We start from the raw sequence: 27,440 nt of genomic DNA on the forward strand, positions 1-27,440 counted from the left end.
CTCCTCCTGGAGCTTGCTTGTGTATTTCGAAGCTGTTTCTTTGTGTTCGGATTTTTGATATAGTCACCGGCTGCTGTGAGTGTGGGCTGAGTGCTTCGCTAGTGTTCTGTCGAGGCCTTGCCTGGCCCGATGGAGTGTTCGGGGTCGGACGCTGGTTCACTCCTGGAAAATGATTTAGCCATGTCTGACGACGATGCCTCTCCTACCGTGAACCACTGGCCTGAACTGCCTGTGCCTGCCACCTCACAGCCCCTTCAGTCTTTGATCACTCATCATGGGATACAGCCTTCCACCCCGTCCACTTCTAACAAGCGGCCTGTGGAGGACTCTCCTGACGGTGAATGTGTGCCTCCTGTCACCAAGACTGCCAAAGGTGACTCATCTGTGCGTGATGTGCCTGTCTGTCTGCCTCCTCAGCTTCTTGCTGGTATTTCTCCCTCTTCCCACTCCCGGCCCTTGTCTCACCGCCCTGCATTTGCCCCGAGAGATGCCTACGTCAAGCTCTGCTTCAGTGGCGACCCTTCCACGGATACGAAGCTGCGATGGTTGTCTTCGGTTAACAGGGCCTTCCAACTACAGCGTGACAAGGCAGAAGTCAAGATGGCTGCAGTCACCTCCCGGTTTGTCTACATTTCTAGACAAAGAGAGGACATCATTAACAGAGTCTTATCTGGTGAGTTTTGCTCGCTGCCACTCGTTCTTCAGGACTCACCGGAGAGGCCACGTAAGTACCCCAGCTACATCCTCACCCGTTTCCCTGTTGACGTTGACCCAAATCTTGCCAAGGGATATCCTGGAGTGTACTCTGCCCGTCGTTTCATGCAGGATGGTTCTCCCATTAACCGGATTGTTGTCGTCTGGAGCCTTCCCGACCCACCTCCATCAGTTATTAGTTTTGACTTCCTCCCTGTCTTCCACAGTGTGAGGTGCAGAAACTCCATAATGACCAGCCTTGGTGCTACAGATGCTGGGGCGTGGGACACATTTCCCGGTACTGCTCTGCTTCGCCGAAGTGTGCCTGGTGTGCGGCTGGCCACGAATCCAGGACGTGTCCTGTCAAGGGTGAGCCGTCACGTCCTGCTGCCTCCGCATCCACCTCAGAACCCCCACCTCCTCGGGACACGTCTCTGTGGAAGTGTCCACGCTGTTTTCAGCCAGGGGTCAACGTGTGGCATGGTTGTGCTCGGCGCCGGGCCCCAGTTCGGGCTGTCACTCCCGGGCCACCCCCACCACCACCTCAGCCTGTTCCTCCCACCAGCACTGCTTCGGCTCCTGACCTGACCCTCCGCAAGGCTGTTGCCTCCCTCATGGCACGATGTACGGCTCTCGAGGACCGCTTTTCTGCTCTTGAAGCCAGGATTGACGGGCTGGTTGCAGCTCATGCCTCTTCGGATAACAAACTCTCCACCTTGGTTGAGGCTCAGCAGTGCATCATCTCCACCGTCACCACCCTCACCGACAAGATGGGTACTATCGCCTCTCGCCTTGAAAAACTCTGTGAGTCATTCCCTTCTGGTTCGTTCTCTAACCCAGGTCGTTCATCTGCCTCCACTCCCCGGTCACCTTCTTTCAAGCATAAGGTTCGCTCCTGATTACCAGCTAGATGTCATCTCCTGGAACGTCTGTGGTATCACCAATTATGCTAAGCTCGCTCAACTCAAGACCTTTGTTTTTCGACACCACCCTAGTGTTATTTTTCTCCAGGAAGCGTTCCCAGGCCGGCCAATTGCCGCTGGGCAAGCTCCCCCTTACAGGTTATATTCCGTACGTCCATCTGGTAAGGAATGGCCTGTTGACTTACATACACAGCTCCTTACCACACCGCCTTCTCCGCAACTCCACCGACCCTGACATGACTTTCCAGCTCTTTGAGGTCACACTTGGGGATGGCGTGCTCCAGCTGTGTAATGTCTATTCCGCCCCTGCCAGACTCTCTCTTGAGGCTCTTCCTCCTCCTACAGTGCGTGGGGTGGTGTATATGGGAGATTTCAATGCTCGGCATCCTGACTTAGGTGATCGTTCTGGCTCTCACAATCGTAATGGTCTTCATCTCATTTCTTACGTCCGCAGGCATCACCTTGCACGCTGGGATACTGGCGGCGCCACTCACTCCCGGGGAGGCACTCTGGATCACGTCATCACGTCCGGCTTGATAGCGTCTCGGGTCCAATGCTCCTCAGTGCCAGCCTTATTCTCTGATCATGTCGCACTTCGATTTCGTTATTCTCTGCCTGCGGCTTCTACTGCTCCTGCTGCTCGTTTGCGCATTACTGTGCCCCCTAAGTATTGTCCGACGTACATATCATATATGGCCCAGATGGTACCTACTTTTAATCTTTCTTCACCTGACCAGTTATACTCTGATCTTGTCTCTGCCACTCATGATTTTTACAGGCAGTATGTCTCCCGCCCACATCTGCAGCGCCGCTGTACCGCCCACTCCTGGACGCTTGATGCACGTATACAAGAGGCGAAGAAGAAGGCTGAACGTGATGGGCTCTTGTTTCAAGCCAACCCGAATCCTGGCACACTCCATCGTTATCAAACGTCCAGGGATGCACTAGTCGCACTGCAGGAGTGTGTCCTTACTGAGTCCTGGCAGCGGTTTATGGACAGTATTAACCAACAGACAAGTGTGGCTTCCATGTGGCACCTCATCCGTCGAGTTGTCAAGAAGACGCCCGCCACTGCTCGCCATCACACTCCCGCTGTCTACGCTCAAAACCTTGTCGATGCCTGGTCGGAAGAGTCTGCCCCAGCAAGTCTTCCCAACCACATACAAGATGCACTCTCTTCCTGTGCTCCTGCCCGTCAGCTTCGTTTGATGTCTGCTTTGCTGCAGGATGATGATGATGATGCAGAGGAGATAACCGAGTCGGAGCTGCGTCGTGCTCTCTCTCGAGGTAAGGCTTCATCCCCTGGTGATGACGGTATCACCTATGCTGTGCTACGTCTGCTCCAACAAGTTCCTGGTAACCCTTTACTTAAATTGTACAATCTTTGTTTCAGAGACGGTTGTGTACCACGAGCCTGGACCAGCAGTACAATTGTCCCCATCCCCAAGCCTGGCACGGCGAAGTTCAGGCCGATTTCCCTTACTTCTTGTTTCTGCAAGGTGATGGAGAGGATCTTACTCAACCGTCTCATGTACAGGCTTCAGGACCGCCTTTCTCCACATCTGTATGGTTTCCTTCCTCAGCGCAGCACGCACCACTGCCTCATTGACTTGTATTCTCGCCTCTCCCAGGACAGTGTGGTGGCCTTCGTCGACCTTCAGAGTGCCTTCGATATAGCTAACAGAGACATCATTTTGGATCAACTTGTCAACTTTGGGATAAAGGGTAATCTCTTGCGGTGGATTCGGGGCTATCTCAGTAATAGGACCTCTCGCGTGTTTTTCAGTGGTGTGTACAGTCCTCGACGCAGTTTTCATCTTGGTACGCCACAAGGGGGTGTTCTTAGCCCATTTTTGTTTAATGTACTGATGCATCGGTTGCTCACTTCTCTCCCTAATATTCCTGGAACTACGATTACATGCTATGCCGATGATATTTGTGTTCACTCTTCCTCGCCAAGGGATCTCCAGCGGTTTCTTGACTCCTTCTATGTGGCTTCCTCTCATTGTGGCATTATTCTTTCCCCAGATAAGAGCAGAATATTCTCCTGCCGCCCTCCTCAAGCTCTGCCTGACTTCACCATCGGAGGGACTGTCATTCCCTTGTGTTTCCAGTACCGCTACCTGGGGGCACCTGTTAAGATCTCAGCTGTTCCCTCCGCCAGGCGCCAGGGCCATCCCTTCGTCCGTGACCTGTTGGATCGCCTCCAGCACCGACTCGCACCACTTCAGTGGCTCACCAACAACTCTTCGGGAATCTCCATCCATGTGGCCAGGACAGTCTATATTACTTTCATTCGCTCTGTTGTTGACTATCTCTCCCCTGCCTTGATTCAGCTTTCTAGGACTGCTCTGGAGCCTTTAGAAAAATTTCAGAATAGAGCAATGAGAGTAATTCTGGGCTGTCCCATGTCTACCAGGATAGTGAACATGCAGCGTGAGCTGGGGCTTCCGCCTTTAATAGAAAGAATTTATTCTAATGTCACTCGCCTCACTGTCAAGTGCCTCCATTTCCCACAACTTTCACCCCACTACTCTCAGTTAGTCAGGACTTCTCTGAGACCAAACTCCCCAGTTCCTCCTATTCTGCGCGGTGGACGTGCTCTTATTAAATCTGTTTCCTCTATGCTCCGCAGCCTTAATTTGGATGTTCTTGTTGCAGAAGTACCCCCAACCCCCCACCCTGGGTGCTGCCTATGCCAGAGGTGAGCTTCACTCCCACCTCCAGGTCTGACCCACCTTATCTACAGCTGCAGCTGGCTCTGGAACACGTGGCGACAGTGACGTCCTCTATCACAGCACCATATCACCTCTATACTGACGGGTCACTGCAATCGGATGGTGCTGCTGGTGGTGCTGTCTACTCACCCGACTTGGAACCACCCCCAGGGGGTTGGGTTGGCCGACGTCTCCGTGATCACTCCAGCTCCACACTGTGTGAACTGTTTGCCATTCTGGATGCTGTTAGTCTTGTCTGCCAACGGGGAGTAAATGCTGTCATCATATGCGACTCCAAGCCTGCCCTTCAGTCCCTATCCAGTGTTCGGCCCACACAATCTACAGTTGTTCAACTGATCTTATCTTTTCTGGCTTTACTGCTTCATCGTAACTTGACTGTCATATTTATATGGGTGCCATCTCATGTTGGTTTACGCCACAATACCACAGTCGACAGACTCGCGAAGGAAGCCTGCCGTTTGCCTCCTCATGGTGATTGTCGCCCTCTCTCCCTGACTTGTTACCTCTCCAGAGTTCGCACCGCTGCTTTCCTCCCTGTGCGACGCCGCAGAGATGCAGAGAGGCCCTACAGCGTGTCCATCAACCATTACGAGTCTGTCTGCCGCCTCAAGTATTCCTACCGTCGCCGGGGTCTCATGGTTCGGAGGCACAATGTTGTCTCTGCTCGTCTGAGGCTGGGCTACCGGCAACAGTGGCAGGTCGCCGGGTTGGAAGGGGAGCCTCCCTTCGCTGAGTGTCGCTTGTGCCACTCGCCTCGCTCCGACACTATAGAGCATTATTGCCTGGAGTGCCCTACCGTTCGACACCTGCTGCCCCAGGGCCAGCCGCTTGATGTGGTGTGTCGACACTTATTAAACCACGAAGTTTTAGAAGAACTCTTGGTGCGTCACCCTCGTTTTGGCGGGTTTAAGTAGCTCACTGTGCCCTGTGTGGCATATACCTCCATGTAATGTTCCTACATGTTTATGAGTTTTGTCTTTATTTGTGTGTGTGTGTATATGTATATGAATATGTATGTATGTGTGTATATGTGTATATATGTATATGTGTATATATGTGTATGTGTATGTATGTATATGTATACATATGTCCATAGCTGTTTCCGAGGATTCCATATGTATCATGTTTCACATGTACTGTCTGACGCTGTTGCGTAATAAATTAAATAAATAATAAATAATAATAGCTATCCCTACTCCTCATCCTCATCCTCCTGCTTCTACTACTACTACTACTATTACTACTACTACTGTGGCTGTCATTATTACTGTATTATTATTATTATTATTATTATTATTATTATTATTATTATTATTATTATTGTTATTATTAATATTATTAAATTATGGCGTATTTTAAAGTCAGGTTATAATATTACAACACTCTTCTTGTCTACATCATTCGCTAGGAAAATCAGAATTTATAATTCTCATAAATTCTCAGTGAGTTATAAAGAAGTGAAAATAAGCTTGATCTTCTGAGTCTGCTGATGAAAAGTTTTAATACGTCCTCAGCCGGATTATCAGAGAGGGCGGGTCCACATGTGAGGGGACGAAGTGGAAAGTGCTGGAAGAACGTTAAACTAAATGCATAAGTTTCTGCAGAGTATCAAGTAAAAGATTGCATTAGAACATTTTGAACTGAGGTACTGTTCCCGACATGCCGATATACCATAAACAATGAGATAGTACATTAGGAGTTTCGAAGCACTGTGTCGCGGGATTCGGAGTCCATCACACTTTAAGTAAGAGTTCAGAAACACTGAACAAAACCTGGAGTGATACATCTGGCAGAATGATATTTCTGAGTACAGTTGTAGTGCTTCAGGCATAAATAATTATTTGAGTCGATCTGTTTGTCTGTCTGTCTGTTCAGCTAGTAGCTTAACACACACACACACACACACACACACGTCTGTCTGTCTGTTCAGCTAGTAGCTTTACACACACACACACACACACACACACACACACGTATAATATATATATATATATATATATATATATATATATATATATATATATATATATATATATATATATATATATATATATATATATAATTTTTCATGCGTCCGACTCTTGACATAGGCTAAACAATCCGTTCCCTAATTCTTGGCAGTTCTACGTTCCACATGCCTCCACACGTCACCACTTTGGCGCAAGCACCTACCATCCACATTGAATATAGTATGTGCCTGGGCTGTCTCAAACAGGCCTTGTACATTGGTATTAGCAGGGGCATCTTTATGACATTTTGGCTGGTCTCATGGTAGATTATAAAGTTATTGCGAAAATCACGTCCTTAAACCGTTTCCTTCTTCCGTCGTGATTAGAACCTCCTTCAATTGGAACAAAACACAACCGCTTTCCTATTATATAAGAAAATAAATAAATAAGCCAGTCTCTTTTTGGGCATCACTGAACATCCGCTAGGCCATCAAGCCGACTGTGATACTCGTATTTCAAAAACTAAACAGGCATAGTCTGCTTATTCTTCTTCATTTCTCGTTTTTCGCAGTTACTCCTCAGCCTGGTATACTATTTCGTTTTCAGTCTTTTGCCACCAACTTCATGCATCCAGGATCTCGGTATTTGTCATGCCTTCCATGCTCGCAAAGTATTTTAAGCCAGAAATACGAATCCTCTTATTTGTTATATTCCCGTATATACTGTATCTTAATCCAAATAATGAGAGAGAGAGAGAGAGGCTGGTGGAACCCATATCAATAAAAATATGTAAACTGATAGACCGATACAAATGTAAATATACGCGAGTAAAAATACAAATACTCAGACGTTGAGGCCTCAGAAAATTCACGTAAGTGGTTGCCAGGGAGTGTAAAATGGCGGGGCATCTCTTTTTACACTCTGATTTTCGTACACTGTCATTTTCATATATTTAATATGAGATTTCACTTCTTCCTCGGTCTCGAAGTCATTGTATGTCAGCAGCACAGTGCATAAATTGATGTTTTGCTTTCGCGGTTATATTACAATTAGCAAGAGTCGGGGAGTAGTATCGAAAGAAACTAGCAACGTCTGTAACAATGTGGTATATTATAAATAAAGCAATTTAACAGCTTCCTTGGCATCAGAGTCATCACTATGAAGTCTTGTGATGTCCATAGCATTGGTGATATAGCCTACTGGTGACGTCACAACTGATTGAAGATTCATGAGAGTATGTGTTTAACTGGAAGAAAATGGCATCACTTACATTCTAACATTGAACAATTTATTTTACTATTTCTTTCGCCTTCCTAATAGCAGTAGCAAGTCATTTGATATAATTGATATTTAAACAAATTGTATTAACCTTCGGATCTCACTTCTCAAGGAGATCAAAACGTGTTAGAGTGTAAAGCAACACAACACGAGATGCTTCACTTCACTCGATACACTGAAACAACAAAACATTCACTCTTGTACTCGCCTATGGTCATTAGTTGAAAGTGAGGTGAAAATCAGAAGCACAGGTGATGTATTGGTGTTACGATGTTGATATTACTGGAAGCCAGACACCTACATGCTCGAGTGGAACATCCAAGCGATATGAGAAACACAAACCACAATTTTTTACGCACTGGGACAAGAATTATCGATACAGGAGATGCTTCATCTCAAAAACGTCTGGTATGTCAAAAGTATAAATTACATGATTGCCTTATGATGCCAATGTCATTTGAAGATAGGCTCATGTTAATGTGTAAAAGGAAATACCTCCAAATGTTTCACACTTTTCGACACAGCGAGGCAGGGTACATCTTCACTTTTTCCCTCACTTCCAAATCATCAGTGGGGAGACATTGTAGGTCACACAGGCGATCTTTTCAGCTTTTATATCACTGTTAGTAGATGAGAAACTATCATCAAGAGTTTTAAAACAACCCCCCCCCAAAAAAAAAAAAAAAAAAAAAAAAGATGCTTCACTCTTTGATACACCCAGCCAAGAAATGCTTTCATTAACCCATTCCTCTCCAGATATTTGTGGGGATTCACCCGATATTAATATCGCGAGCAAAGTATTCCTCTTAGGTAATTACCATTACCCGGAGGTAAACAACACAGCGTTATAGTACGAAACAGTATGAAAGAAACAGTTCACTTTGTTCCATTTGAAGACAAACACTTCCGCTTTTCCTTCCCCTCAAAGTCATCACTACGAAGCCATTTCATATATTCAAAGATAGACCCATGTTTAAGAGAAGAAACGAAACAAAAACAGTAAAGCAGTCAATTCTCGACACACGTTGACAAACATTTTCACCATTTTCTTCGTCTTTTAGTTTTTACATGGAATTCATCTGATCTCAGTAGCAGAGTTAATGCATTGCCCTTCAGTGGTCGCTGTTACTCTAAGATGGACGTGCGTTACACTATGAAATAAAGCAGTCATACAGGTACATCATTCTTCCTAATACAATGAGGTATGGAGGAGAGAGAGAGAGAGAGAGAGAGAGAGAGAGGTGAGGGTAGAGGAGGTAAGAGGAAGCGGGGAGATAGAGGAGGACAGGGTGGAGGAAGAGGGAGGGGGAGGAGGGGGAAGTAGGGAATAGAGGAAGTAGGGAATAGAGGAAGAAGAGGAGATGGAGGGAGAGGGAAGACGTGGAGGAAGGGGGAGTGGTGGAAGGAGATAGGAGAGGGGAGATGCTGGAAGGGGATGAACAAAAGAGGAGGAGGAGGAGGAAGAAGAAGAAGAAGAGGGGGATCGTAGAGGGAGACGAGATGTATGGCCTTTGTCTTTTTAATTATTCTCATAGTAATTTCGTTTTTCTACCTTTCTCCCCTCAGACAAATCAATCCTTTACTTCATTTCTGTCTCAGTTAAGGTTTTCTCTCACTCAGGGGTAGGACAGGGTGGTGGTCGGGAGTGGGGAGGGGGGGAGATACGGATGTGAGAGTCACTCAGGAAGGAGGGAGAGGGGAGAAGAGGTATGGGGTAATGGGGAGGGAGAGATAGGGAAGAAGGTCGGAGCGAGGCTTTGAAGCGTATCTCACTGAATCGGATCTCATTTACACGGAGCTTCAAAATGCGTTATATGACTGGCCATTTGTCAAGTAATAGTTCTCTCTCTCTCTCTCTCTCTCTCTCTCTCTCTCTCTCTCTCTCTCTCTCTCTCTCTCCGTTACCATTTATATTGTTATGTACACGGAAAATATTTAAAAGAAAAGAATATTAGTCGAAAAAGAAGATGACATTTGAGTAAAAATGAATCTTGAAGGTTATTTGAAGGGTGTATACAAAATGGCTTCAGTCTCTCCCTCCTACTCTCTCTTCCTCACCCTTTAATTCCCACTCCATCCTCTACCCGTCCTCTGTCTTCCTTTCCCTCTCTTAGCTTCTTATTTTTCTCCTTTTGAACCTCTCCTCTCCTTTCGCCTGTTTCAATTCCTTCTCCCACGCCCTCCCAACAAACACCTACCCTTCTCCCTTTTCGTTTCTTTCGTTTATCCACCTCTTTTTCTTCCTCCAGCCCTATCTCTCCGTCTCTCCTTTACTGTCATACTCAGACTCATTCATTTCTTTTACTCTTCCCTCCCTTCCTTACTGCTGTTCTCCTTTTCACTCCTTTCTTCCTCTTTAATTCAAATCCCTACTTCATTTCCTCCTTTCACCTTTTTCACTCTTTTTTTCTTTCTCCTTCCTTCTCTCCCCATGGATCTCTCTCCCTCTCCCTGCATCAGCTCCATTGCAGCCCACTTTATTCCCTCCTCCACTACACATCGTCCTCTTTCTCTTTTTCCTCTCTCCATCCTTCTTTCTTCCTCCTCTCCTTCCTTCTCTAACCCTGCTTCACGTTCTTTCTTCCTCCTTTCCAATCCTTCCTCTTCCTTCATCCCTGCTTCGGTCTTCCTTTCCCCATTCTTCCCTTCTTCATGTTTCCTCTTCCATTCCTTTAACGCCTTCACCATCTCTCCACCCTTCCCTCGCTTTTTCTCCTCTTACTTCACCTCTTCTCATCTACTCTCTCCTTTCCCGCGCCCTCCCTTCCTCTTATGCTCCTTCCTCTTTCATTCCTTTTCTTGCTTGAACTCATTACTCCCTTGTCAACCCCTCCCCCCATCTGGCTCACTCTCCCTTTTCCTCTTTCACCCCATTTTTCCCTCCCAGCTCCCTCATTCCCTCCAGTCTTCCCTCTTCCTTTATCAGTCCTCTTTCTTCCCTTCACCTTCTCATTGACCCCGCTTTACCACTCCCTCTCTCTTCCTTCCCCTACTCCATTCCCTCACCCCTCCCTCTCCATTTAACCATTTCTGAGTATTTCTTTTCTCTCCTTGGATTCCTTCATTTTCCCTTTGTCATCCATCTCTATCCTTCACACTTTTCCATTCTCTCTTCCTCTGTTTTCCACTCTGCCTTTCTCCTCCTCTCCCTAACTCCCCACTTCCTCTCCTCTCCTCCTTCCTCTCTTTCTTTTCGTTTTCCTCCTCTCTACCGTCACAGCTCTATCTCCCATGCTTTACCCACTGCCTCTTTTTATTTCTCTGTTTCTCACCTCTAACTGCTTCCCCTTCCCCCACACCTTTCCCAATCATCTCTTTTCAATCCTACCCTACCCCTCCACACCCTTTATCCCCTCCCCCCCTCCCGCTCACTCGTCTCTCTTCCTTTCCCTCTACTTCAGCTATACTCACTGTACAGTTTAATACATTGATTACTGTATATAAGATTACTAATTAGTCCGCTTTAAAATTATTGACCAATCACACGTACAGTATATTGTAATCTAATACATTAATAAGCTCGGGAAGATGACTACCTAAGTATCATCTTCCTTTTGAGATATTGTACAACTACTATTTTTATATGTACAGTATTGTGTATCTCAATAAATGTATCAAATTCAAATTCTACTTCAGCGTTTCCTTTCACTGCCATTTCACTCTCTCACTCTCCCTCTCTCTACCCTTCCCCACCCAACTCCCATTTCTATCTCTTTTCCACTCCTCCCTTCCATCTCCCATCTCCCCTCTGAAATTCTCCCCTTCCTTTCCCTTCCTCCATTCCCTTCCCTCTCCTTCCTTCTCCCCTCCTTTCCCTTCCCTCATTCTATCCTTGTTTTCAACTGATAGATTAGTTTTGGTAGTTATAACCTTCCCTATACAAAACAGCCACAAAAGGACCAACAAGTCTGTTACTTTTTGCTTTCCTTTGTACTCCCTCCCCTCTCCTTCCTTCTCCCCTCCTTTCCTTTCCTTTTCTCCGTCCCCTCTCCTTCTTTCTCTTTTTTTCCCTTCCCCCAGTCCCTCCCCTCGCTTTCTTTGTCCCCTCCTTTCCCTTCTCCTATTCTCTCCCCTCTCGGTCCTTCTCTCCTTGCCCTTCCCCCTTTCTCTCCCCTCTCATGCCTTCTCCCCTATTTTCCTTTCCCTTACTCTCTCCCCCCTCCTTCCTTATCTCCTCCTTTCCGTTCTCTCACTTCCTCCCCTCGCCTTTCTTCAGCTCCCTTCCTTTCCCTTCTCCTACTCCCTCCTCTCTCCTTTCTTCTCCCTTGTTTTCCCTTCCCTCACTCCCTCCTCTCTCCTTTTTTCGCCCCTCCCCTCCCCTTCCTTCTCCCCTCTTTTCCCTTCCCTCACTCCCTCCCCTCCCCTTCCTTCTCCCCTCTTTTCCCTTCCCTCACTCCCTCCCCTCCCCTTCCTTCTCCCCTCTTTTCCCTTCCCTCACTCCCTCCCCTCTCCTTCCTTCTCCCCCCTCCACCCTGCGCCTGCTCAGTACATCAGGGGAGCTGATGGTAGCGCCAGGTAGATATTCCCCCGGGATAGAAACGTCAACACACTGATGCCGCCGCCACTGAGAGAGAGAGAGAGAGAGAGAGAGAGAGAGAGAGAGAGAGAGAGAGAGAGAGCATCATGTAGATATAGAAAGCACATTACGTTGCATGATATAAATAGGTCAATACGTAGACGAACATACAGCCTTACATCTCAGGCAAGTTGTTGTTTAGGCTAAGTAACGATGCATAACAAGCCATTGAATGGGTTGAAGGATCTGATGTCAAGTGGATTGCATAGCTGGGTTAGGTTAAGTCAGGGTAGGTCAGGTGAAGTTAGGTAAGGTTAGGTTAGGTTACATTTGCTTAGGTTAGGTTAGGTCAGGTGACGTTAGGTTAGGTTTTAGGTCAGATTTGATTAGGTTAGGTTAGGTCAGGTAAAGTTAGGTTTAGTTAGATTAGGTTAAGGTTAGGTAGGTTATAAAGAAAGCAGAGGAGTTACCAAGTTTTATCCCTTTAAGTAGCGTGATTGGTTTTCGTTTTTTATTTTTATCACTATAGTCGGTTTATATTCACTGCTTAAAGGCCGCCTTTGGCGGCCTCCGCTTCATGTGAAGTCATTTCCTATTTTCAGTCGGAAGGTAACAGAAATTTGAATTACACATGCCGTATGGGAGACTGAGCGAGGAATTTCCCCTTATTTTATTCCTGCTGGGACACCCGTTGAGAAAAGAGAGGGGCAGAACAGTAGTGTTTGCTGTTGTACTAAATTATACTATAGCATTATAGTGTACAATTTGTGGAGTATAAGGAGGGAGGAAGGAGGGGCGAGAGAGTGATAATACAACAAACACGTTACTCTTCTCTCTTCTGTCATGCTGGTAATCTCAATACCGGACCGAGATTGAATCGTTCCCCTCCACTAAAACCAAATTCTAATTTTGAAGCAAAAGGCCAGAAATGAGTCAAATCTCTGGAACCGGTGGCCCGATTGGACTGAAAATTGTTTTATTTTTCAAGTTAGAGCATTTTAAAGGTACCTTGCTCTAACAAAAATTTGACTAGCCGTAGTTTTGAAATAACAAGAAGTCTCCTTGGTAATTAGTCAAATTTGTCTTCCAGCTTAACTACACCTGGCCATCAACTGAGCTGAAAAGGGTTAAGAATTCTTGTTAGGTTAAACTGAACGGACTATAGACGAGTTTATTCAGCTTAAGATAGACGTTTCAAGCTGGAGAGGTTAGAAATAGTTTAATTAATCAGTAATGAAAACAGGTGAGGGAGAGAGAGAGAGAGAGAGAGAGAGAGAGAGTGAAAAACAGAATATTAAGATGGAAATGAGCAAGGGGAGTGGGGAGGGAGGGAGAGAGGATGAGGAAGGAGGAGGAGAAGGAAGAAGAAAAAGGAAGATGAAAAAGGAATAAAGAGAATTAGGATTAGGATTAGGATTAGGAGGAGGAGAGGAAGGAGGAAGAGGAGGGGAGGAAGAGAACGAGGAGGAGGAGGAAGAAAGGAAAGACGACAGTTGCATAGAGGAGGATCATGCAAGGCAGAACACAGGTTGAAGGACTATTATTACGCGAATGGGGAGAGGACAGGAAGAGGAAGGGAAAGAGGAAATTAAAGGGGAAAGAGGAGAAGGAGAGAGACAGAGGAAGAAACGAGGACAGGGAAATGGGAAAGAATGAGAGGGAGAGGATGAGAAGAGGAGGAGAAAATCAAAAGTGAAGGGCAGAGAAAAAGCACAAGGAAAGGGAAGAGTGAAAGAGAGCGAGAGAGGAAGAGGGAGGGTTAGATGATGAGCGAGGTAGTGGGGAAGAGAGAGAGAGAGAGAGAGAGAGGCAGGGGTTAGCGAGAGGAAGGGTAAGGAGGGGAGGGGGAGGCAAACAGATGACGAAGGGCAGAAGATAAAGAGGAGGAGGAGGAGGAGGAGGAAGAGGAATATGAATGAGTGGAGGAGGTGTACTGAGAATATCATACTGTAGTTAGCCTAGAGAAAGAGGTAGAGGAAGAATTAGAATAAAAAATGGAAGCAGAAGAAGGGCTAAAGGAAGAGGTATAAGATAACAGATTAGTCACAGAACCAACAACATTACGAAAGATGAGACTAGACACTGATCATGGTAGTAGGAATATTGTTATTATCAAAGGGCGTGGCAGGGCGAGAGGAGTAAGAAAGGAAAGAGAAGAAAGAGATGACTAGGGAGATGAGGTAGAGGAGGAGAAGGAAGAGGAAGATGCAGAGGCGGAGGAAGTTAGAATAATCATGAAACCAAGGGCGTAGGGAAATATAAGAGGAAGCATTAATTTATGGTAGCAAGGAACTGTTATTATCAAAACGTGTGAAAGTACTGGAGAAGCAGGAGTGGATGAGGAAGAAAGAGAGGAATTTGGAGATGAGGTGGAGGAGAGAAAGAGAAAGATGCAGGGATGGAGGAAGATGTAAACTTCGTAGAGCTAAAAACACAGGTATAGAAATAAAAGACGAATCACGGGCCACAATAGGAGGAATATTGTTGTTATCTGAGGGTCAGAAAGGACTGGAAGAGGAAAGAAACAGGAAGAAAGGAAGGAAGAGGTAAACGGGGTGGAGGAAGGAAAGGAAGAGATATGGCACTAAATGGAGGAGGAGAGAATACCGAGGTGGCAGTATAGCGAGGATCAGGAGAGAGACCAAATTGCAGTTGTTGCTGATCAAGCCCAGTCTGTCTGGCCGAGCAGACCCATCAACCACAGGCAAGTAACAATCCCTGTAGGGCCGTCCCGTTTAGTGACCAGATGTTTCCTTGTGATTGACAGCGCCGAACCTCAGGGAGGAGCGAGGAAAAGTGTAGAAGTTTGGTTCCTGGGTGGATGCCACACTTTGCTCTCTCCTCCCGTTTAACAGGGCCACCATAGTAGACTACACTTCATTCGTGACCTGAATGAATGGTTACCACCCAACGATGTGAAGGGTTTCCTGGGTAACAGAAAACAAATTTGTCATTGAGTGCAGAGCCACCTGATAAGAAGAGCAATAAAAAGTGACAGGAAGGAAAGGGGGAAATAGGATGAGAGGAGGGCAGACACAGATATAACATGATAAGAAGAAACAAGCAGGAAGCACTACATTAAGGGAGTGGATGATGGCCACCACCTCCTAACATTAGAGAGAGAAATAAGAGTTGAAATATTATATGAGCACGGGAGAGAGAGAGAGAGGCAGGAGGAGGAGGAGGACTGGAGGGAAGGAATAAATAGGGAAATGAAAACAAAGACGAAGGAGAACACTATCTTCCTCCACCACCCATCCTGCTCTTCCCCGTCCCCTCTTCTTCCCCTCTCTATACCCTGTGGGACACATACATAACCCTTTTCCCTTTGTGTGTGTTTGTGTGTGTGTAAGGGAGAGAGAGAGAGAGAGAGAGAGAGAGAGAGAGAGAGAGAGAGAATGTGGGGATAAAATCCAGAATATTAAGATGGAAATGAGGAAGGAGCCAGGGGAGGGAGGGTGAGAGGAGAAGGAGAACGAAAAAGGGAACAAGAAAAAAGATGATAGTCAGGAAGAGGAGGAGGAGGAGGAGGAGGAGGAGGAGGAAGAGGAAGAGGTGGAGGAGGAGGAGGTTAGACTGAAGCATAGAGGACAATCATGCAATAGGTTATTATCCAGTAGGTGGAAGGCGGAGAGAGAGCGAGGAAGAGAAAGAAGAAGGAGAAAGCTAAGGGAAGGAGAAAAGCAAGAGGAAAGGTGTGTGTGTGTGTGTGTGTGTGTGTGTGTGTGTGTGTGTGAGAGAGAGAGAGAGGGGGGGGAGGAGAAGAAGAGTAGGAGGAAGCTAGGGCGGGGGAAGCGAGGGTGAAAGAGGAGAGGAAGAGAGAAAAGGAGATGTGAAGAAAGACGAGGGAAAAGAACAGGAGAAGGAAGAAAGAAAAGGAAAGGGAAAAGGGAAGGAAAGAAAAGGAAGAAGGAGAGGGAGAGCAAGAGGGAGAGGGATAGGGAGAAAGAAAGAGGAAGATAAAATGGAAGGTGAACAGAAAGAGAAAGGAAGAAATGATAGACTCAAGACATTAAAAGGAGAGGGAGGAAGAAAAGGTGGAGGAGGAGGGAAAATGGTGGAGAATAAAGAAGATTCAGAGAAGAAGGTGGAGGAAGTGTTAGAAGAGGTGGAGGAAGAAGTAGAGTCAGAGAAAAGCGCATAAGGAAAGCTGGTGAAGGAAGAAGATTTAGAGGAGGAGTAGAGCAAGTTAGGAAATTCATAGAGCCAACAATATATAGATGAGGCAAAGTACAGAAAATGATGGGAAAAATAAAGTTATAATTTGGGGTGTGGAAGTGATGGGGAGGGAGAGACGGAAAGGAAGATGATGACAAAGAAAGGAAGATCAGAGGGAGATGGAAGGGAGGAGGGGTAGGGCAGAGAGACGAAGAGAAGTAAAGGAAGGAGAGAGGGAGATGGAAGGAAGGAGAAGTAGGAGGATGTGGGAAAGGAAAAAGGGTGAAAACATGTAATATAAGGCGTAAAGGAAAGGGAACGGCAATAGACCTAGAGGCTTTTTTCTTGAAGCTGTTTGATATAGAGAAAAAAATGATCTTACCTACTTCCATGAGCTGAAAGGAAGGATAGCAGAGCAGAGAGGAAAGCTGTAGAGGAAGATATATTGGTACATGTAAATAAAAATGAAGTTCTAAATGAAGGGGAATAAGAGGACGTGAAAGAAGAAGAGGAATGTTAATAAGAAGACGAGAAGATAATATTCCCAATGACACGGGAGTGAGGTAGGATCAGACGTGAAACAGATCATGGGAATATTATCAGCTGAGGACTGGGAAGGAATGGAGGAAGGGAAAGAGAGGAGGACAGAGAGGATAAAGTGAAATGGGATGGAGGAAGGAAGGGAGGAGAAAGAGAAAGAGATGGAGGAGGAGAGAATATTCGAAGAGATGACAACAGCGCTAAGAATCAGGCAAGAGGGAGATGGTGGTAATATGAAATTTATTATGATTATGATGATGATGATCATCATCATCAACATTATTATTATTATTATTATTATTATTATTATCATTACTATTATTATTATTATTATCATCATCAACATCATCACAGTCACAATCTAAGGATGGGAAAGGAAATGGAGGAGGGGAGAGAGACACTGAGAGGAAAAGGAAAATAACGAGGAGGAGGAGGCGGAGAAAAGGGAAGAGTTAAGGGAAACGATATGAAAATGAAGACTTATAAGTAGAGGAACAATATCTTCCTCTTTCATTTCATCTTTTCTCCTTCCCCTCTTCTTCCCCTCATCTTGCTCTGAGCGACGCTTTTATAACACCTTCTCCCTTACTGAGAGAGAGAGAGAGAGAGAGAGAGAGAGAGGAGAAGAGGGACTGACAGATAAACACACACACACACACACACACACACACACACACACACACACACACACACACACACACACACACACACACACACCTTGCTATAGAACAGGGGTTCTTAACCTGGGGTCCATGGACCCCCAAGGGGTCCATGGATGGGCTTCAGGGGGTCCGTGAAGGTCAGAATAATTGAGAACAATTTAGTGATATTGCGTGATGCCGTTTGGCATCATTAGCTGCCCCCCAAAATAAATAAATAAATAAAAAACGAAGTCTTGAATTCTGGTGTTCGTTGACACAAGCCTACCCGCGTCTGGCAACGCGAGCTATGGGTGCTCTGATTCAGTTTGCTACTACATACTTTGTGAAAAGTCGAAATCACCTGGATGTCAATGATGACATAAGTGTTTCCTTGTCAAAGACCACTCCACAATTTCATCTTCTTGTTCAAGCCAAACAACAACAACCCTCTCGTTGAAATGAACTTTTGAGCAGAATTAAAGTTTTGTGTTGTTTAATTTGCACAAGTTGGATGTATTTCATTTTTTCATCGAGTGGCCATTAATTTTTGCATGAAAAAGAGTAAGAAAATAATTCTTTGTAAAGACTGTTTTATAGTTTGTGCATGTCATACGCTGCGTGAGGTAGTTTTCAATAAAATAAAGTATATTCATTGCATGCAAAATGCTGTGTATATGTGCTTATGTGCAGTTTTGTAGGGAAGGGGTTCATAGCTTTCACCAGATTCTCGAAGGGGCCCGTGACACAAGAAAGGTTAAGAACCACTGATATAGAAGAAGTGCTCTTGGGCCCTTCGGGCCCTCTTGCACTTGCTCCTGCGGAGGGCACATGGCTCAAGTAGACTCGATTTCTAAAAGTCCCAGTACCGAATGAACTGTTTTCCGAACCAAACTTTGATCGCTCTTAACTCTAATAAAAAATCATCAATCGAAATGGGACCAAGTTCTTCGACATCAGCGAATTTTCTGCGATTTTCATGCCAATTTTGGTGCACCAGGACACTTCCTTACCGAAGAAAGGCGCCCTCACCTCGCTTCGGGAATGGAACCCAAGTTGTCTGCACGCAAGTCCGAGATATTAATCACTCGGCCACGGCAACCGACCCGGCGCCGGAAGCGACGTTTTTTGGTCAAAGTGTGATCGCTCATTAAATATAGTAAAAGTTTTTCAATCGTGATGGGACCAAGTTTTTTCGCATCAGCTACTTTATTAGCAATTTTTGTGCCAGTTTTGGTGTGATTTGAACGTGTAGTTTCGGCTGCCCAAAATACACACACTCACACACACATACACACACACACACACACACACACACACACACACACGACTACTGCTATAGAATATATTCCTTCCCTCCCTCTTCCTTTCCCCCTACTGTGAAAGAAAGTCTTGAAGAATAAATGTCCATTGAAAAAAAGAAAAGAATACGAAAAATAAATACAAAAAGAAAATGATATGTGCGAAATCTTGAGGAAATTCCTTGTTGTCAAGGTAATTTATTCTCTAATGTGAGAGAATTTATGTAAAAAATCTCTCTCTCACACTCCCTTCTCTCTCCTATAATCTTCCCTTCTTCTTCCTCCTCCTCCGTCTCTCTTCTCTCACTTCCTTGTCTTCCCCTTCCTCTCCTCACATTCCTCACCTTTTCCTCTTCCTCCCAACATCCTTCTCCCCTTCCGCACTCTCTCTCTCTCTCTCTCTCTCTCTCTCTCTCTCTCACTCTCCGTACTGTTCCTCTTCACTCTCTCCTCTACTCCTCCTTCACACCTCATACACCCCAATCACCATATTCTTGCAGCTCGTGAAGGATCGTATGTGTGTGTGTGTGTGTGTGTGTGTGTGTGTGTGTGTGTGTGTGTGTGTGTGTGTGTGTGTGTGTACCTCCTTCCACTGTTGCCACTGAATTACTGCACATGTACTTTCCATGCATCTTTCGCTGGGGTATGAGGCTGTCGGAGATAATAGGGTTACTCTCTCTCTCTCTCTCTCTCTCTCTCTCTCATATTTTGCACTCAGCCCTCTCATGGCCTCTCCCTCTCTTGCATCTCATTCCAGCTAACTCCCTACAATTTTACTCTGTCTCATTCTGCTATACTCTTTTTACTCTAGCTTGGTTTAAAACTGCCATCCCTCCATTATTTATACTGAATTGTAACAATGACTTATCACTAGAATATATTGCTAGTCATGAAGAAGTGCTATGGAGAGGATACAGAGCCGCAGCATTGTCTTTTTTCTGCCACTGAGCCACGTGAAATAAGCAGCAGACGATAACCTGGGCCAAGTTAAGGTGGAAAGAGTACTGCATTTTCCTTTTCTTTACTTTCTTGGTCGCATCTATTCTCGTATCTCCTTCCAGCTAACGCCAGACGATTTTATTCAGCCGAGACTTTGTTGTTGCTTTATTCATTGTTTTATTTGTTCACGCATTTGCCAAGGAACATCGATTTATTTCCTTTATTTTTGTCTTTGTCGTTTTGTTTTATTAGTCATGCTGATATTACTTATCCTTCTTTGATATTTTCCATTTCCTTCCTTGTAGTTCGTATCTCACCCAGTCTTTAGCTGGGAATGAGTCACGATGATGATGATATTGATGCTGTTATTATGTATTATTATTATTATTATTATTATTATTATTATTATTAAGAAGATACCCTAGGGTAACACAAGTACTTGTGCCAAGTATATATGACCTTGACCTATTCTTGAAAGTCATACACTCATTTTTGGTGCAAAAACTGCATATACCGGTATGAAACTAAAACATGTCAGAAACTAATTGAGAGGCGGCTATTTAATTGAATATCCTATGATAAAAAAGTTTGCTGAATATTTTGACCGAATATTTTGCCATTTAGCCCAGTGGAAGGAACGGAATTCAAATTTGCTCAATGTTTTAATTGTTACACGTTTTAGAGAAAACCACAAAAGCTGTAAAGCTGTAACTTTACAGTAATATTGTTGCGGTCCCTCTCATTATCTGAAAGGAATATGATTACAGGTAAGCATACAGTTAGCCAGTTATTGAGACAAATGTAATTTGTACCCGTGCTTCATTTACTTCTTCCACACCTTTGTCTTCATATCTTGTTGATATTTTACAGAAAAAGTTACCTTAGGTTAATCTAGGTACATATTCGAAATAAAAAAGATCTTAAACTGCTTTTAATGGTCATAGTATACGATGCCAAATTATATGCAATCAATTGATGTCTGATAAACACCTGAGCATAAAAATTGCTTTCATTAGTTCTGTTACTTTGCACCACTGAACTATATTTAACAACAAAAAATTGTTCAAACATACATGTTGTTTTCATATGAAGTTTTTAGGCGGTGAACACCAGAGCAGCATTTGGATAACTACAAAGACAGTCAATACCATAAATAGTTATGGCGAAGCTTTCTTTTTGTGGCTACACAATAAGAAGGCAAGTAACTAATTGTTATTATTACTATTATTGTTCTTCTTCATCTTCTTCATCTTGTTATTATTATTATTATTATAATTATAATTATTATTATTATCATTATTTTTATTTTTATTATTATTATTATTATTATTATTATTATTATTATTATTATTATTATTATTAAACTTACTTATTTACTGAATTATTTACATACTTATACTCTGTGTTGAAGTGGATATTTGAGACTGAGTATTTTCCTGAGTTATTTGAAGGGAGCATTTGGAGTCACATGGAGAGACAGACCGACAAATGAGGAAATGAAGTATTGTGGTGTGAATGTGGATGAAATAGGAAGAGTTAGGAGAAACACCCTGAGATGGTTTGGCCATGTGGAGAGGATGGAGAGAGAGAGACTAACAAGGAGAGCGTATGTGAGTGAGGTGGAGGGGGGGAGAGGGAGGGGGAGGCCAAGGATGAGATGGTGGGATGGAGTGTAGAGGTACATGAGACAGGGGGTGGGAGGTGGGAGCAGGGCAGTGAAATGGCGGGGGACAGGGCGATATGGAGGCCGTTTGCTTGTGGCCACTCCTTACGGGATTAAGGCGTCTGCCAATAGACAAATAGATAGATAGTATTTTCCTGTTGCTAGTATGAGAGGTGCCAGTTTATGTACCCAGGGATGTTTAGTTTCTCTTTATATATGTGTACCCTGCTAATGGAGCGCATGTTCATATATATATATATATATATATATATATATATATATATATATATATATATATATATATATATATATATATATATATATATATATATATAATTTTACTTTGCCACAGGTAGCATATTAACCCCATCAAAGAAAATTATTTCTATTACATTTTTTGCTATTTCCAGACTTACCTGAATATTTTGTTTATGAGAGACTGTTCGAGTTGTAGTTACTGGGTAGAACTTTTAGAGAGTTTTTTTTCTTAAAATTTCATATCAAAATCGTACTGAGGAAAAAAGTAGATAGTAAATATATGGTTCATGACAGTGATGGAATAAGGAAATTTAACCCCATATTGTTGTCATTTAAAGAAACTTCCTGACATCTTTTCGTAAGTGATTTATTTAGCTTATTACACCTAGTTATTCTCTTCTGTGCTACATAAATCCTTCCAAAATCACTAGACTCTGCATAAAATAACGCACTAGAGGATATTACCCACCCATATCCAAAAATAAATGGCTAAGGAAGTGTTAGGGAGATTCCTTACTCGACGAGAATACGAACCTTAGAATTTATGCTTGCCGATGACACGAGGGTTATCAAAGCAATTGATTTATTTTTTATTTTTCTTTACCGTCACAAACGACAGGTAGCAATCGAAATTTTATACATGTCCTACATTTCCTGATGGGTGAACATGGACATTCGGGAAACGAACTTTGTCTAAGAATCTGGCTGGCACTAGAACCTCTCTCTCTGTCTCTGTCTCTGTCTGCCTGCCTGTCTGTCTGTCTGTCTGTCTCTCTCTCTCATTTTGTATATATCTATCTATCCATCTTTTATTTTTATTATTATTATTATTATTGTTATTTATTTATTTATTTATTTATTTTTTTGCTGCAAGTTGAAAGTGCTGTCCAATGCGCTAATAGTGAACTGGTTAATGACTGTGTATTTTACAATGTGTTTCTGGTGTGGCACTGTTTATTCATTCACAGATGTACACGACTGTATTTAAACGAGATTACCTTCTTGACGATTAATGCCACACTCATTTGTCGACATAATACTTAGCAATTATTTAACGTTAAGCATGAGAAAGTGAACAATGATTTCCGGGGCTCACTGAGGCGATCTCCTGAGCCCTACAAGTTTCTCAAAATATTGTGGAATTGTTTAATATTCAGTCGACTAACAAGTGGAATGTTATCAGCAACTGTATAGGGTCCTGTTCATCCTTTACACTTTCTCGAAGCCTTGTCGTACTTAGAGGGACATTGCTTAACTAATCAACTATTTTTGTGTGTTCCATTTTTATCCTAGTCCAGCATAGTTCTTCCTCATATGCAACTGCGGACAAAAATTCTGATCCACTCCATACCGATATACAGGAAATTATGAGTTATAGGCTTCCAAACCTAGTGCCATGATCTTTATGGCCTTGGAAGCACTTCACAGTACTAAGCTAAAGTCTAAGTAATATTTGGCTACTTAAGTGAGCAATAATGTTAAACTTGTCTGTACGGAACTTATTATATCCTTACAGTTTAATGCCATTCCACGCCACCTTCCATATAAACAGTGTGAAACAATTGTTCATCTATTATTTTACCTCTTCTTCTTCTCATTTTCCTCTGCTGGCCATTATTCCTAAACTGAGAGAAGCTTGGTATATTCCTCTGTCCAAAAATGATTCTCTTTAATAAAATACGTCAAAGGGGAATATGGAAGACAAACTTTAAATGTGAAAATGAGAGAGAGAGAAAAAAAAAGAAATGTAGGAGAATTTGTGCCCCTGCGTGTAAGGTCTATCTATCTATCTATTGTCAAACGCCTTAATCCCGTAAGGGGTGGCCACAAATAAATCGCCTCCATGTCGCCCTGTCTTCCGCCATTTCATTACCCTGCTTCCAGCTCACATCCCCTCTCCCATATACCTCTCCACTCCATCCCTCCATCGCATCCTTGGCCTCCCCCTACCTCTCCTCCCCTCCAACTCATTTACATACACTCTCCTCGTTAGTCTCTCGCTCCCCATCCTCTCTACATGGCCGAACAACCTCAGTGTTTTTCTCCTAACGCATTCTCTCACATCCACATCCACGTCAGAACGCTCCTTCACTTCCTCATTTGTCAGTCTGTCTCTCCATATAACTCCACATGCTCCTCTCAGATAACTCGTGTAAGGTACTACAGTACTGTATTATTTCATGCCACGCCACCACTCATCATGCATTACTTAATTACAGTTTTTCTTTTGACAACTTTGTCTCTGCCTCTGCCTCTCTGTCTGTCTGTATGTCTGTACCTATCCATCCATCTATCCATCCATCCACCTGTCTGTCTATCTATCTATCTGTCTGTATACCTACCTATCAATCTGTCAATCAGTCAATCAATCAATCAATTAATCAATCAATCAATCACTCTGTCTATCCATCCATCCATCAATCCATCCATCCATCTATCTATCCATTCATCCATCTGTCTATCTATCAATCTACCTCTCTATATATCTATCTAGTATCTGTTTATCTGTCTTTCCGTTTCTCTCTCTCTCTCTCTCTCTCTCTCTCTGCAGATATTCACTCCACAATTTTTTCACCGCAAATATTCGAATCTTTTCCTCGAAGCTTCACATTTTGTTCGAGCATATTCGGGCGGCAATGTTCCCGGGTTTCCTCTTTGTTTACGTTCAAGAGGCCTGGTTCGGATCCAATCAATTTTTCCGGACCCGAAGTAATGAGGTTTTGGGACACACTGGATAGAGGAAGGGTTTTGACTTTGATTTTTATTGTTCCTTTATTGCTCGGTTCCAGTACTGTGTGTGTGTGTGTGTGTGTGTGTGTGTGTGTGTGTGTGTGTGTGTGTGTGTGTGTGTGTGTGTGTGTGTGTGTGTGTGTGTGTGTGTGTGTGTGTGTGTGTGCACTCCTTTACTAATCTGGGGATCCGGCTTTATGGAGTAGTAGTAAATCCATCTCGTAACTGCAGGACCTCGAGTGTGATTTCCGTGCCGGTCAGAATGTTACACGCAGTTTGTTTCCTCTTCGTGGATATTGAATTCCATCGCCGGGTGCTTTACTATAGGCAAAGACTAGGGTTGCTATAGAGGTACTTGAGTAGCTCATTGAAACTAACACCTAACGGTTTTATTTAGCTGATCGTTATCCTGGCAAAATTGAGCCTTGAAAAATTTCTTGACTAACCCACTCGCTATGGCACTGTGGCTAGGAGCTATGTTCAGAAGTACGTCAAATTATTATTAAGCTCCCTCATATATATGGCGAAGCTTATTGTTTTGGTATGTTTATTATTATTTCTTTGCACATTTTTTTTCTTAGATCTTGATGATATTATACAAGAAGGTACCCTAGGGTAACCCAAGTACTTGTGCCAAATATAAATGACCTTGACCTATTTTAAAGGTCATATACTCGTTTATGGTGCAAAAGTTGCATATTTGAAAATGAAATATCTCAGTGGCTAATTGAAATACAGCTACTTGGTTGAAAATTCTATGATAAAAAAAAAGTTTGCAGAGAATTTTGGCTGAATATTTTGCCATTTAGCCTAGTGGAAAGTACCGAATTCAAATCTGCTCAGCGTTTTCTTTGTCGCACGTTTTAGAACCACAAAAGCCGTAAAGCTGTAACTTTACAGAAATATAACTGTGGTTCCTCTTATTATCTGAAAGGAATATGGTAACAGTTTAGCATACAGTCAGCCAGTTATTAGAACAATTGTATAATGTACCCATGCGTTCTTCCACACCTTTGTCTTCTGATTTTGTTGATAGAAGAAGCTACCTTTTGTTAATCTAAGTAGCCTACATGTTTCAAATATGTTTGGCCTTGAACTACTTAAGGTCACAGACTTGTTTATGATGCCAGAATTTCATACTTTACATACCACAAATAGTTATGGCAAAGCTTCCTTATTGTGGCTACAAAACAAGTATTTAAGTAACAAATTATTATTATTATTATTATTATTATTATTATTATTATTATTATTTATTTTTTTTATGATGATGATGATGATGATGATGATTTTCGTTATTATTATTATTATTATTATTATTATTATATTATTATTATTTTCATTTATTATTATTATTATTATTATTATTAATATTCCTTCCCCCACTTATGGTGAAGAAGGCATTAAATGGTTGGTCTGTCCGTTCGTGTGTGCGTGTGTGGGTCCGTGCTTCTATAGCACTCTTTTGGGGGCGATATCTTCTGTACACTTCAACGGATTGCAATCAAACTTTTGTCAGTGATGCAGTATGAGGAGGCGATAGCTGGTTAAGTCAGCTACATCAAGGGGTCAAAGGTCAGGGTCATATGGGGATGGCTTGTTTTATCCTTGTGGGCGCTATATTCTCAACAGATTTTGACCAAACTTTTGTGGGCATACAATATGAAGGGACGATGAACTGATTAGGTCAGCAAGGTCATGGGGTCAAAGGTCAAGGTCATATTGGTGTGGGCGTGATATCTTCGGAACCCCTCGATAGATTTCAACCAGACTTTTGTCAGTGATGTAGTATGAAGGATGATGAATTGATTTGGTCAAAAAGGTCAAGGTGTCAAAGGTCAAGGGCATATGGGGTCAACATAGTTCATGTTTAGTCTCACTTCAATGCACAGTGCACCCTGTCATGGAGGTTGTATGGCAAGGCCGTGCAAGGAATGGTGCAGTCGACACTTCTGGGTACGAGTTCTATGCGTTTCATTACCAACCGCGATAGCGAGTCTGTTAGCACGATAACTACGCAACTGCTGAAGACATCGTCACAAAATTTTGCAGGTGTGTAGTAGGGAAAAAATCGATCACGAGTTCGAAATTGGTGAAAGTAGGTCAAGGTCTGTGTGTCTGTTACCATGATAACTTCGCAATCTCTCAAGATATCATCACAGAATTGTACAGGTGTGTAGAACGGATGAAATTCTCCGAGTCAGAATTTGGTGAAAGTAGGTCGAGGTCAAGGTCATATTCCTAACCGCGCTAGATATGTATCGGCTTGCGGCTGGTGTGATTCGCCCCTTGGGAGGGCCTCTGGTTAATATTATTTTGCCTGTGAATAATCTTATCACCTAAATCCACTTTAATTTTCATGTTCCCAGGTGGAATTTTTGAACAAGATGGGTTAGAGAGAGAGAGAGAGAGAGAGAAGAGAAGAGAAGAGAAAAAAAGGGAGAGTGGTAGAGAATGAGAGTTATGCACAAGATTTTAATTGGCACTTAACCTTTACTACTGAACGGCCCGAAGCAAAATAACATAGAGGGGAAGGCAGACCAATTTACGTGTATTTCAATGGGGTGGGGGAAGAGATGGAGTAATACAGGGAGTAATTACGAGAGGCTTTAATAGAGATATGTTCTTAATAGAGGGAATGTGTATGGTTTAGATCACCAGTTTTTAGATATCGCCTTTATAAGCTGGCTGAAGCTAACAAGATGTTATACTCTTAGGCTCCTGTGACTCATTCTTAGCGTGATTGTGATGATGATGATGATGATGATGATGATGATGATGATGATAACAATAATAATAATAATAATAATAATAATAATAATAATAATAATAATAACAATAATAATAATAACAATAATAATAATAATAATAATAATAATAATAATAATAATAATAATAATAAAGATAATAATAATAATAATAATAAAAATAATAATAATAATGAAACAAAAGCATTCGGGAGCCGAATGCGAATCACCTACCAAAATATGTTGCTGGCAAAGGTACAGTTTACCAACAAACCAAATTTGAAGGAAGTTCGCAAACTCTACGGAATTTTAGTCAACGCATTTCACAAAAGCCAATCCATATTTAAAATAATGTATAGCTGCTGAGAT

The 27,440-nt window shown here is 43.1% G+C and overlaps 1 pseudogene; it reads left to right on the plus strand.

Moving 5' to 3' along the window:
- The first annotated feature begins 341 nt into the window (after positions 1 to 341).
- Positions 342 to 27,440, plus strand: part of LOC145391703 (uncharacterized) — a 42,780-nt pseudogene continuing 15,681 nt past the window's right edge.

The sequence above is a fragment of the Coenobita brevimanus genome, chromosome 2 (assembly GCF_032717465.1).
Source record: "Coenobita brevimanus isolate Jiangsu-jjx chromosome 2, ASM3271746v2, whole genome shotgun sequence".
Lineage (NCBI taxonomy): Eukaryota > Metazoa > Arthropoda > Malacostraca > Decapoda > Coenobitidae > Coenobita > Coenobita brevimanus.